The 13280-nt window shown below is 45.4% G+C and overlaps 1 protein-coding gene across 3 annotated transcripts in view; it reads right to left on the bottom strand.

The window, feature by feature from the left end:
• LOC122806720 (CUGBP Elav-like family member 4) overlaps positions 1 to 13280 on the bottom strand; it is a 1919882-nt gene that overhangs the window by 1506826 nt on the left and 399776 nt on the right. The window lies entirely within an intron of this gene.

Genomic DNA, 13280 nt, shown 5'->3' on the forward strand with positions numbered 1-13280 from the left:
TCTCATCTGAATATTAAAAGAGGAAATCTTAGTGCATCTTATTGGAGCAGTACATTTTATTGTACCACAAAAAGACAAAAAAAAAAAAAACACAGTTAATGGATTTTTAGTATCCCATGCACTGTGGTAAAATGCACTTTCTAATCTGTTGGTGCATGCACTCGAGGCACTCCTCAGTATGGAGAACATCGATATCTGTGCAGTAACAGAAACCTGGTTTAAGGCACCAGAGAGCACCCCAGCACTACCAGGCTATAACTCATACCATACTTTTTTGGCCACAGAACCCAGACCAAAACACAAAAGGAGGGGAGGGGGGTGTATTCATATTCATCAAGGATACCCACATCTCCAGGTTAGTGGTGCTGCATGATGCCTCAGAGATCATCCATGTGCAACTAACAACAGTCAGAGCTGCAATTCAAATTGTACTTTGCTATAGATCACCCACGATGACACAGGACTCCCATTCCACATTCATGGAGACACTGGGAAATATGAAGGTCCTATCAAATGCCCTAATATTGGGTGATTTCAATTACCCAAACATTAACTGGGAGAACTACTCAAGTACTAACTCCCTTGCCCAATGCTTCCTAAAATTTATAAACTTGAACACCCTGGATCAACTAGTCAATACCCCCACCAGATGTAACAACATACTGGACCTGGTCATCACCAACACAGGTGACCAGTCTTCCACACTGGAGGTCAACCCCTTACTGGTTAGATCAGACCATAGACTAATCACTTTGGATATCCACATTCTGCCCCCACCCCCAATCAAGGAAACCACCATGAAAAACTTTTCAAAAGCAAACTTCACGTTACTTAAGAGCGAGGTGGAAAGGTTCACAGCCCCCATGCTAAAGGACAATACTGTCCAAGCTGCTGAATCCCTTACAAAGGCACTCTATGAGCACCTGCAAAAATGCATTGATTGTGCTAGCCCAAGCAAAACCAAGACTCACTCCTCCAAGAAAAGGAAACCAGTCTGGTGGACCCCTGCCATAAACAAGCTATACAACAGAAGGAGGAAACTAGTACAGAAAAGAGTAAAATCCCAAGAAGGGAAGACATCCCTGATCAGTATCAGCAATAAACTGTGATCCTCATAAAATCATCCAAGGCTACCTTTGAAAGAAAAAATGCCAAGGACTCCAAAGATAACCACAAAGCATTTTTTAGCTATGTCAAGAACCTAAGTGGAAACTCTCAGATCTGCTCTGAGTTAGTGCAGAATGGCACAAAATACACTGAACCAACTGATATTGCCAACATTCTGGCAAACATGTTTATTGCAAACTTCACCCCCCTCTGACCCCCTAAAGGGCCCATAACCATACCAGAAGAATGTAGAACCCTGGCAATCACTGACACACAGGTTAAAATAGTCCTATCCAAAGCCAAAAACACAGCTTCAATGGGACCAGATGGTGTCTCAGGCTGTGTCTTACATGAGCTCCAAAATGAACTAACCCCTCACCTAAACACACTGTTCAAACTCAGCCTCTCTACAGGCTACATACCCATAGAGTGGTGCACAGCAACAGTTATCCTGCTCCACAAAGGTGGACCACAACAGACCCCAGGAACTATCGCCCTATAAGCCTGACTAGCCTAGTCTGCAAGGTTATAGAGTGCATCATCATGGAACTCATTAACAGAGACATTGGGAAACTCCAAACATTGGACCATACCCAATTTGGCTTTGTTAAGGGCAGATCATGCCTTCTAAACCTGGTGGACTCCTTTGTGACAGTTACCATGGCTTTAGACGAAGGAAAGGAGGTCCACACAGCCTACCTAGACCTTGCAAAGGCTTTAAACACCATTCTCCATTTTGGTATTATAGACAAGCTCACCAGCCTGAACATAAACCCCTATGTCACAAGATAGGTTGCCAATTAGCTCATGGATAGAACCCACACGGTAAGAGTTGTAGGCTCTAGGTCTGACTCTAAACCGGTTACAAGTGGCATCCCCCAGGGCTCAGTCCTGGGACCCCTCCTGTTCGGTATATACATCTCAGAGGTACAGGCGAGCACAGGAGGATTATGACTGATCAAGTTCACTGACGACTGCAAACTGGGGGCCATAATTGACTCTACGGTCGTTGCAGACATCCTCCAGAAGGGTCTCACTGAGACAGATATCTGGTGTCAAAATCATGGCCTCAAGCTAAATGCCAAAAAGTGCATAGTCATCCCCTTTGGAAAAAACAAAGTACCCATGAACTACCACATATGTGGTAGTCCTCTAAATACAGAAAATGTAATAAGGGATCTGGGGACCCAAGTAGATAGTAATCTCTCCTTTGATAATCATATTGCCAAGGTGTTTAGAAAATCTTTCTATGTGGCCCACCTAATCACAAAAGGGTTCACATCTAGAACAAAAGAGGTTATTGTGCCCCTCTACTCATCACTCATCAGACCCATCATAGAGTACAATGCCCCATTTGGGATGTACCTTACAAGACATCTGCAACAGCCGGAAAGACCACAGAAGTACCTCACCAAGAGGATTACTGGCCTCAGACAGATGCCCTATGCAGCCTGACTGAAGAAACTCCAGTTTTACTCGGTTGCATACCGCTTACTCAGAGGTGATCTCTGTCTGACATACAAGGCCATGTCCAACCCAGAATTGATGGACATTCTCCACCTAAAAAAAAAAAATCTCAGAGAGCCACATGCTCTAAGGATCTAAACCTCACCACAAAGATAAATAGTTGAACTGTACTGCTGATCAAACCAGCGTATTCTATATCTAGAAAGTTCAGCTCTACTTGATTCTTAAGTAGACTATTCTTTATCTGTAAAGACTAGCACTTGCTCCTAAAGTATTTTTTACCTTGATATAGCACTTTTATTATACATAGTACCCCACTAGCCAAAATCCCTTTTCAATCACCCACATAGTCTTTTCAAAGTCCTTGTCTATTCCTTCTAGCATGTCGAGGATCAGTTGCTAGTGTCCTCTCCTGCTCAGCTGGTGAATCTGGGAATATTGAGGCAATGTTACAATTGCCTCATGTACCTGGACAACCCTCTCCTTCTTCCACAAAACACAAATACATGCGAGAGATGCAACTATATAGCCAAACTGGAGGCTGAGCTCTCTCAACACAGGACTGGCAAGACCAGACAGGAGGAGAAGGTAACCTCACACACCACAAACCCAGTCTCACATAGTACTATCAATACTTCAAATCATACACATAAATACACAAAGACATACTCGAAGGCTCTGATCAAAAATCTACCAAAACAGCAGAGGCCACCAAAGCAGACACCCAAACATCTGCCACCTCAGGACACAACACATTCAACACATAGACCACATAGTCAGTGTGCTGAACAGTCACAGCCCTTAAGGCCAAACACAATGCCAGACACACTCGTCATTGGTGACTCCATAGTCAGACACACTGTCGTCCCGCTCACCAGATTGAGTAAGGAGAAGGTCACAGTAAGCTGCCTGTCTGGCGCTAGAATCTGCACTCAGGTCTCTCAACAGCAGGTACAAGTACGACTCTGTCATTGTCCACGCTGGTGTGAGCGACCTGAGGCGTTACCTTGGACTACATGAAAAGAGACATAGAGGAGCTCTCTGATTATGTAGCCCAGGCAGGTATGACCCTGACCTTGAGCAGTATCCTACCTTCACCTAGAATGATGCCACAATACAGTGATAAGATGATCAGCTTTAATAATTGGCTTAAATTTTGGTGTCATTCAAAGGGGATCAATGTCTGTCTGCCTGGGATGACATGCTGGACAAGCCAGCACCTGTCACCCTGGGCTTCGGATATTGGCAAAGGCTCTTGCCACCCCATAGTGCCTTTTTTAGGCAAAGCTCAAATTCTAAACCTACCACCCTAGAACACAAAAAAGGAAAAAACTAAGGGTAATGCTGCTCAATGCCAGAAGTCTCAATCTCAAGATGCACTTTCGAGGCCCTTCTCAGTATGGAGAACATCGATGTTTGTGCTGTGACAGAAACCTGGTTCAAGGCTCCTGAGAGCACCCCAGCACTATCAGGTTTCACCTCATATCATGCGTTCCGCCCCAAAATCTGGACAACACCAAGAAAGGGGGTGTCCATATTCATAAAGGACACACACACCTCAAGGTTGGTGGCAGCGACGATGCATCGGAGACCATCCAGGTGCAATTAACCATAGGCAAGACTGCTCTGCAATTTGTAGCATGTTACAGGCCACCCTCTCAAACTCAGGAACCTCACATGGCCTTCCTGAAAACACTGGAGGATAAATGTATCTCCAAATACCATCATACTAGGTGATTTCAACTACCCTAATATAGATTGGGAACACTATTCAAGCCCAAACACTCTAGCCCAAAGGTTCCTGGAGTTCATAAACTCAAATGCCATGGAACAACTAGTCACCATCCCCACAAGAGGAGAAAACATACTTGATCTCATCATCACGAACATGGGATCACAATGTTCAACACCGAAGTATACCCCTCACTGGTGAGATCAGATCATAAACTAATCTCGCTGGAGGTCCTCATTCCGCCCCACCTGAAATAAAAAGACCACAGTGAAAAACTTCTCAAAAGCCGACTTCACACTTCTAAAACTAGTGTGGTCTCCTTTAAGGCCCCTGAGCCAGTGGTAAACATTACTCAAACCGCTGAATCACTTACAAATGCCTTCTACCAGCACCTACAGGACTGCATGGATCAGGCAATCCCAAACAAAACTAAGACTCTTTGTACCAAAGGCAAGCGTCCAGTCTGGTGGACCCCAGCGATAAACAAGCTCTACAACAAAAGGAGGAAGCTACTACAAGATAGAGCAAAATCCTTGAAAGGTAAGACACCTTTGATCATTATAAGTAAAAACTAAGAGCTCTCATAAAATCATCCAAGGCAAATTTTGAGAGAAAAATCGCCAAGGACTCAAAGACAATCATAAGCCCTTCTTTAGCTATGTTAGAAACCTAGGAGGAAACTCCCAGATATGCTCGGAATTAGTTCAAAATGATGTGAAGATTACTGAACCTACACACATTGCCAACATACTGGCTGACAGGTTCAGTGCAAACTTCTCCCCTCCCCAAAGGAGAGATATCTATACCAGAGGATTGTAGCCCCAAACATCTCCACGCCCAGGTGAGAACTGCTCTCTCCAAGGCAAAAAACACAGCATCCATGGGACCGGATGGTGTCCCCGGCTGTGTGCTCCACAAACTCAATGAGGAATTAAACCCGCAGTTAGGACAGCTGTTTAATCTTAGCCTCATCTCAGGATGCAAGGAGTGGCACACGGTGACTGTGGTCCCACTTCATAAGGGCGGTGCCTCCACCGACCCTGGAAATTACCGTCCCATTAGCTTGACAAGCCTTATCTGCAAAGCCATGGAGAGGATCATAATGGAACTCATAAATAAAGACATAGGGAACTTGCAGACTTTGGATCCATCCCAGTTTGGCTTTGTCAAAGGCAGATCATGCCTCTTAAACTTGGTTGACTTTTTTGAAACAGTCACCAAGGCCATTGATGAGGGCAAGGCAGTCCATACAGCCTACCTCGACCTGGCAAAGGCCTTCGACACAATACCCCACTCAGGTATTATCGAAAAACTCATTGGCTTAAATGTAAACCCATACATCACAAGATGGGTTGCAAACAGGCTAAGTGACAGAACCCACAGGGTCAGAGTTGCTGGCGCCATGTCAGACTCAAAGCCTGTCACAAGTGGTGTCCCACAGGGCTCAGTCCTGGTACCACTCTTGTTCGGCATCTACTTTTCTGAAGTACAAGCAAACACAGGAGGGTTATGGCTGACAAAGTTTGCAGATGACTGCAAACTGGGTGCCATAGTCGAAAACACATCTGACACAGATATCCTTCAGAAGGGCATCACATAAACGGATAACTGGTGCCAGAGCCATGGCCGAAAGTTAAACGCCAAGAAATGCATAGTCATACCCTTCGGGAAAAACAAGGTTACCCCTAGCTACCATATAGGTGGCAATCCACTGAGCACAGAAGAAGTAATCAGGGATCTGGGGACCCAGGTTGACAGTAACCTTTCGTTTGACACTCATGTTGCCAAAGTAGTTAGGAAAACCTTCTACATTGCCCACCTGATCATGAAAGGATTCACATCTAGATCTAGGGAGGTCATCGCCCCCCTGTACTCATCACTCATTAGACCTATGATTGAGTACAATGCCCCATTCGGAATGTATCTGACCCGACACCTGCAGCAGCTGGAAAGGCCCCAAATGTTCCTCACCAAAAGGATAAAGGGTCTCAAAAATATGTCTTATGCTGCCAGACTGAAAGAACTCCAGCTCTATTCAGTCGCATACCGCTTGCTCAGAGGTGACCTGTGCCTGACATATAAGGCCATGTCAAACCCAGATTTGATGAATATGCTTCACCTCAAAAAATCTAGATCCCTCAGAACCACAAGGGCGGGAGACTTAAACCTTGACATGGTTATTAATAGAACGTGCTGGAGGGACAGATTCATCACCCAGAGACTCCCTATGCTGTGGAACAAAATCCCAGTACATGTGAGGCAGAGCACCTCGCTGGCCTTGTTCAAGAGGAATCTTGACCAATGGATGGGAGATCGCAGATATACCCCAGGGATTACTTCAGTGTCACTGCTTGACAGAGGCACAACAAAATAATAAGGCATAGTTTTCTTCAAACTAAAGGGGTGGCGAAAGCCACACAACTATGGGCTAGGCTTATAAATGCCCTTGGGCAGATAGCCTAGTATGAACCTATGAACCTATGAACCTATGTGCTGGAGGGAAAGACTCCTGTCCCAGAAACTCCCCCATGCTTTGGAACATGATTGTAATCTACATTAGGCAGAGGCCCTCACTAACACTCTTCAAGAGAAACACTGATGCGTGGATGGGAAAAGTACAGTTTTGTACCTACCATAAATGTAGATGTCCGAGAGGAATGCATCTGCAGTCTTTACAAATGGGTTGTCCTGTCGTCAGGCAGCCCTTCGGTCGGCCGGATTCCAAAGTCTGGGTCTGGCTTCGGCTGGTGTCGCACTTCACCCGACGTCATTGCAGCAGTTATTCGGGTATAAAGGCATCAGCCGACGCCATTTTCCTCAGTGTTTCTTGCTCCAGATGCCAGGTGCCCTCTTGGATGGCTAAATTTGGATAAATGCCAATTTTTCCAAATAGTAGAGAGCAAACACATAAAATAAGCATGTATGTACATATATACAAACAAATACACCATAATAGATCCCCCCCAAGCTAGCTGTAGATTGGCAAGTACCCTAGGAGTACCTCAGAGGGGAAGGAGGGTGGGTAATCCTGACTGCAGATGCATTCCTCTCGGACATCTACATTTATGGTAGGTACAAAACTGTACTATGTCCTTCAAGGATGCATCTGCAGTCTTTACAAATGGGTAGAATACCATAGCTAAACTAGGGGAGGAGGAAAAGAGAAGAAATTATGGTGTAGTTAGGATCCCTTGTAAAACAGCAGTGGCAAACCCTGCTCGGGATCTAGAGTATAAAGGTAAGTTATAATGCTTGGCAAATGTATGCACGGAGGTCCAAGTAGCAGCCTCTATAATGTCCTTGGTAGCCACTCCTCTTAAGAAAGCTGTGGTAGTGGCTGTAGCCCTTGTAGAATGAGGCCTTATGTTCTGTGGAGTTTGCTTTCCATGGTAGGAGTAACAGAATCTGATGCAATTTCCTATCCACTTGGAGATTGTCTGTTTTGAAATTGCTTTTCCTTCCTTCCTGTTGCATATGCTACCAGAAGCTGGTCAGTTTTTCTATTGCCCTTGGTTCTGTCCAGGTAGTAGCGTAACTGTCTATGTACATCCAAAGTATGCAGCAGTCTTTCCCCCCTGTTCTGTGGATTGGGGAAGAATGTAGGTAGGTGGATAGCCTGGTTTAAAGATACTCTGGATACCACCTTAGGCATAAATGTAGGATTTGTTCTCATGGACACTCTGTCTTGATGGAAGATTAGGAAGGGTTGTACTGTCATTAAAGCCTGTAGCTCAGAAACCCTTCTTGCTGAGGTAATTGCCAGCAGGAAAGCAGTTTTCCAGGATAAGTGTAGAAGTTCTGCTGTTGCTGCTGGTTCGAAAGGGGGGAGTGTCAATTTTTCTAGCACAAAGTTCAAGTCCCATGCTGGCAACGGTGGTTTCCTAGGAGGTTTTACATTTTTAATTCCTCTCAGAAACTGCCTGAGTAGAGGATGCGAGAAGACAGGAGGATTGAAGCTGTATTCTGCAGAAATAGCTGATGCATGTATCTTGATGGAAGAATAGGACAGGCCTGTATGGTAAAGCTCTGCCAAATACTCCAGGATGTTGGCTATGTCTACCTTTGACACATCTTTTCCCCTTTCAGTACTCCAAATAAGAAATCTTTTCCATTTTCCTGCATAGTTCCTTCTTGTTGAAGGTCTGCTGGCCTCAAGGATAATGTCTTTAACCCTTTGGGATAAACCTGGGTTAGCTGTTCTTATGTAATGTTCCAGGCAGTCAGCTGCAGAGTTTTCAGGTTTGGATGCAGGGTGTTGTAGCCATTCTGAGTTAACAGCAATGGGATCAGGGGTAGTGTCCACATTTGTCCCCGAGACATGCTCCTCAGTAATGGGTACCAATGTTGTCTTGGCCAGTCTGGAGCTATCAGAATGATCCTTGGACGTTCCTCTTTGATTTTCAATAGCACCTTGTGCATCAAAGGAAGAGGTGGGAATGCATATGCTGTCAGGCCTTTCCAACTGAAGGATAGAGAGTCCACCTTCCAAGCAAGTGGGTGGTACGTCCTTGTGCAGAATTTCTTGAGCTGGTGATTGAGCGGGGATGCAAATAGGTCTATCTGTGGTAGTCCCCATTTCCTTGTGATGGCCTTGAAGATGTCCGGGTGTAGCATCCATTCGTGAGCATCCGAGGTAGTTCTGCTTAATATGTCTGCTAGGATGTTTTCTTTTCCCGGTACAAAAATTGCTTGCAACTGAATGTTGTAGCTCAGGGCCATATTCCATAGGTCCAGTGCCATCCGGCATAGGGGGTATGAATGAGTGCCTCCCTGTTTGTTGATGTACCACATGACTGTGGTGTTGTCTGTCCTTATCATCAACTGGCCTTTTTGGAGGAATGGTCTGAAATTCTGGATTGCCAGTTTTACTGCCAGCATTTCCTTTTGATTTATGTGCAGGTGCAGCTGATCTTGAGTCCATAAGCCTTGTATGCACTTGTCCAGCATGTGGGCCCCCCAACCGAGGTCTGAGGCGTCCGTTGTGATGGTTTGGCTTGGTTGAATGCTGTGGAAGGGCAAACCTGGGTTTGACTGACATGCCTGAGCCCACCATAGGAACTCTTGTTTCAGGCATGGGATTAGAGGTATTTCGGTTTCTAGGCTGTGCCTGTGTTGAGACAATAAGTTCTTCAGGTACCACTGTAGCTTTCTCATATGTAGTCTGGCATGAGGGACCATGATTATGCAGGATGCCATGAAGCCCAAGGCCTGCAGTACTTTCCTTGCTGTTAGTCTGCTCTGTTTTGTTAATGCCAAGAAGTAGAGAGGAAGTTGTTCTTGCTTTTCTGCAGTTAGGAATGCCATCTGTTTTGTTGTGTCCAATTCTGCACCTAAGAAGGTTATTCTTTGGGATGGAATCAGTCTTGATTTTTTCATATTGACTGTATATCCAGGGCTTGCAGTAAGTAAATGACTCTTTGTAAGTCTTCTGTTAGCTTGTTTTTGTTGTCCGCTTATATCAGGCAGTCGTCCAGGTATGGATATATTTGGATTCCCTGAAGCCTGCAATGAGCGATTACTGATGCCAGGCATTTTGTGAACACTCTGGGCGCAGTAGATAAGCCAAAGGGCAATGCTGAGAATTGATAATGCTCTGATCCTGCAATAAATCTGAGGTATCTTCTGCAATTTGGTCGTATGGGGACGTGCAGGTATGCCTCCTTGAGATCTAGAGTCACCAGCCAAGACTCCTTGCCCAGCATGGGAAGAAGTTGCTGTAGGGTCAGCATTTTGAATTTTGGAACAATGATGAATGTGTTTAAAGCGGACAGGTCGAGAATAGGCCTCCAATTGTTTTCTTTTCTTGGTACCAGGAAGAGTCTGGAGTAAAATCCCTTTCCTTGTTCCATAGATGGTACCTTTTCCACAGCTCTCATTTCTACTAATTGAGCTATTTGTTTTAGAGCTTCTGTCTTTTGATTTGGTGGTAAGTTTGGCATTCCTCTTTTTGCTGGTAAAGTATGGAAATTAAACCTGTAGCCTTGGTCTATGGTTTGCAAAATCCACTTGTCTCTTGTGATGCAGTGCCAGTTTCTTGAGAATAAGGCTAACTTTCCGCCTAAGGGTGCTGCTATTTGTTCCCTGGTAGGCGGTGCCAGAGCCAAGTCACTGTGATTGTCCTGTCGCAGTGGTAGTAGTTGTGTCTGTGCCTTGTTGGTTGTTACCTTGCCACTGGCGTCCCCTGTAGGCACCTCCTCTGGATTGGTTTCTGCCTCTTGAATGCCTATTCCTGCCTCTCTGTGTTTTAGAGGAGTCTGGAAAGGACCAATTTTTGGAAGGCCAGTTCCTGCTAAACCTTGGAGGCTGAACCTGTAAGAAATCTTTCACTGTTTGTACAGATTTTGCCTTCTCTTCCATTTTCTTCAGTACCTGCTGAGCAGGAGAACCAAATAAATTGACCTTATCCATAGGAGCATCTAACAGTTTTGCTTTAACATGATCCGGCAAGACTTGTTCTTTCAACCATGCATGCCTTCTGATAACTGTGCCAGTCATGGCTGATCTAAAGGAAGCCTCCAGTGCATCATAGCCAGATTTTAAAGAATGGTTACTAACCTGCTGAATGTTATGCACCATTTCAAGAACATATTTCTTATCTAAAGAGTCATCAGAGGACAGTTTCTTAGTTAACTGATCAAGCATAAACTCTTGGTATTGGATCATATGAAACTGGCAGTTCAATGCCCTAGCTGAGAGAGTAGCAGAGGTGTATACTTTTTTACCCCATCTCTCTAATGACCTGGATTCCCTTTCAGAGGGAGATTTTAACTGAGGTCGAAGCTACTGCCTTAGGCCCCTGGGAGATAGTCTCAGGATCTGCAAAAGGGGCCTTGTATAAATGGTGATGTGTGTCCGGGACCCTGTAGAACCTATCGGGCTTAGCAGGGGCTGGAGGTAAAGTATCAGGAGCAGTGCAAGCATCATTAAATGCATCATCCACAACAGGAAGAACTGGAGGTATAGCTAAAGGCCTATGTTGTGGTAAATGCAAAAAGGTCCTAAGCCTTTTCCTTGAATCTGAAAAGTCTTGCCCCTGCCATTGGAAATGCTCCCTCATGGCATGCAAGGTTTCCCCAAATGAAAATTCCTCTGGTGGAGAGGCAGAAGGAATCGATTCCTCAGCATCGCAGTCTTCATAAGTAGAAAAAGGAGCCTCTGGATGGTCTGTATTGTCTGAATCATCAGAAGAATCATCTGAGGACACTGGCTCAGGGGGCTCTGCTCTAGGTCTCTTTTCTGGAGGAGGTTGAGAGGCCCTGTCTGGATGAGGTTGGGATCCCCTTATTAAAGAGATGAGATCCTCTGCCAGAGTAGGCATTTGGGAACTGGAGCTGGGCCTGTGAGAGGGGGCCTTAACAGGCACAGACGTAGAGGTTTTGGCTGCTTTAGCCCTGGCAAAGGCCTTTATGGACATGGCTGCAGGAGGCCTAGCAGCACCACGTGCAGGGGTTGAAACATCCAAGGGGATGGTGTGAAACCACAGTAGCAGGTTGGATTTCAGAGGCCGATTCAACCAGGTTAGAAGGGGCTTCGGTAGTAGTCATGGATTCGGCTGTAGTTAGAACCGCTTGGTCGGTTTCGGCCGAAACCGAGACACTCGTGGTTTGCTTAACCGCGGTTTCGGCCAAAACCGCAGACCGCGAGTGTCGGTCCTTTTCTTTGCGTTTCTTAGCAACTTGGGAAGTCGGAGGATCCGACGGCATAATGTACGCGAAATCTGAGCCGAAAAACTGTTCAGCAAACTCCGACCGACGTCTAAGCGTCCGTCGGTTAAAAGAAGCACAGGCTAAACAAGCTGCTACGTCGTGGTCTGGGTTCACTTTTTCTGACATCGGCTGAGGCAAGAAAGAGTCCCCAATGGGGTACTTAGCTTTTTAGAAGTCTTCGAAGTAGTATTCGGTAGTAGTAATCTCTGGATCTGACCGACCGGCACTTGCGAACAGCTTCTGCTTCGGGCGCCACGCGGCAAGAAAGACTGGGGAAAATGGTGTCGGCTGATGCCTTTATACCCGAATAACTGCCGCAATGACGTCGGGTGAAGTGCGACACCAGCCGAAGCCAGACCCAGACTTTGGAATCCGGCCGACCGAAGGGCTGCCTGACGACAGGACAACCCATTTGTAAAGACTGCAGATGCATCCTTGAAGGACATCAGAAAATTTAACCCGGGGATCACTGCAGTGGCTCTGCTGGACAGAGGCACACAGAACTAATGGCTCTGCTGGACAGAGGCACAGGGAAATAATCTAAGGGGGCAGCGAAAGCCAACACATTTTGGCTAGGCTTATAGATGCCCTCGGGCAGAAAGCCTAGTACTTAACTATAAACCTATGAACCTATGGATAGTGTACCAAGCTTTGCATTTGAAATGCTGTGAGGACATTAATTTGTGGCAATCCATGATTGTTTCACTGCAATACTGTGCTAATTTCACACACTTACCATTATAATTACTATATCTGTTTTAATCATAGAATGGCATGTATTATAATTTCACACCTCAGTGTAAGTTAAGACACTCACTATCACCTTTACAATACTATACTGCATTATGCCAAATGCAGGTCTTTTCTGCTACTAAGTGAATTATGCTCTGAGTATATTGCAGAATATTATGGATCAGATTCAAAGATTTCATCACACAACAGTAGCTGAATAGTTGAAAGTAGCCATTGGCAAACTAGACCAAGCATACAATTCAACACAGTGCCCCACAAGTAGTTAGTGAGTAAAGAAGTTTTAGTTGGTGTGGGGCCTATGTTAGAAATAACAGTAAAAGATCTGTCTATAGAGCAGTTCAGAAGGGGATAGTGGTTAAAAAATGATCACACAAAGCAAGAGATATGCCTCGTCCACTCAGCAGCAGCACTGTGTGGCTACAGGTCATGGTGGGGTGGATTAGTTATGCCAAGGGAATGAAGACCAGCAAGAATCTCACACTCTAGACCAGGGGTGACCAACTGATAGCCCTAGG

Source organism: Protopterus annectens, chromosome 7.part0 (genome assembly GCF_019279795.1).
Source record: "Protopterus annectens isolate FY-2018-M chromosome 7.part0, PAN1.0, whole genome shotgun sequence".
Lineage (NCBI taxonomy): Eukaryota > Metazoa > Chordata > Ceratodontiformes > Protopteridae > Protopterus > Protopterus annectens.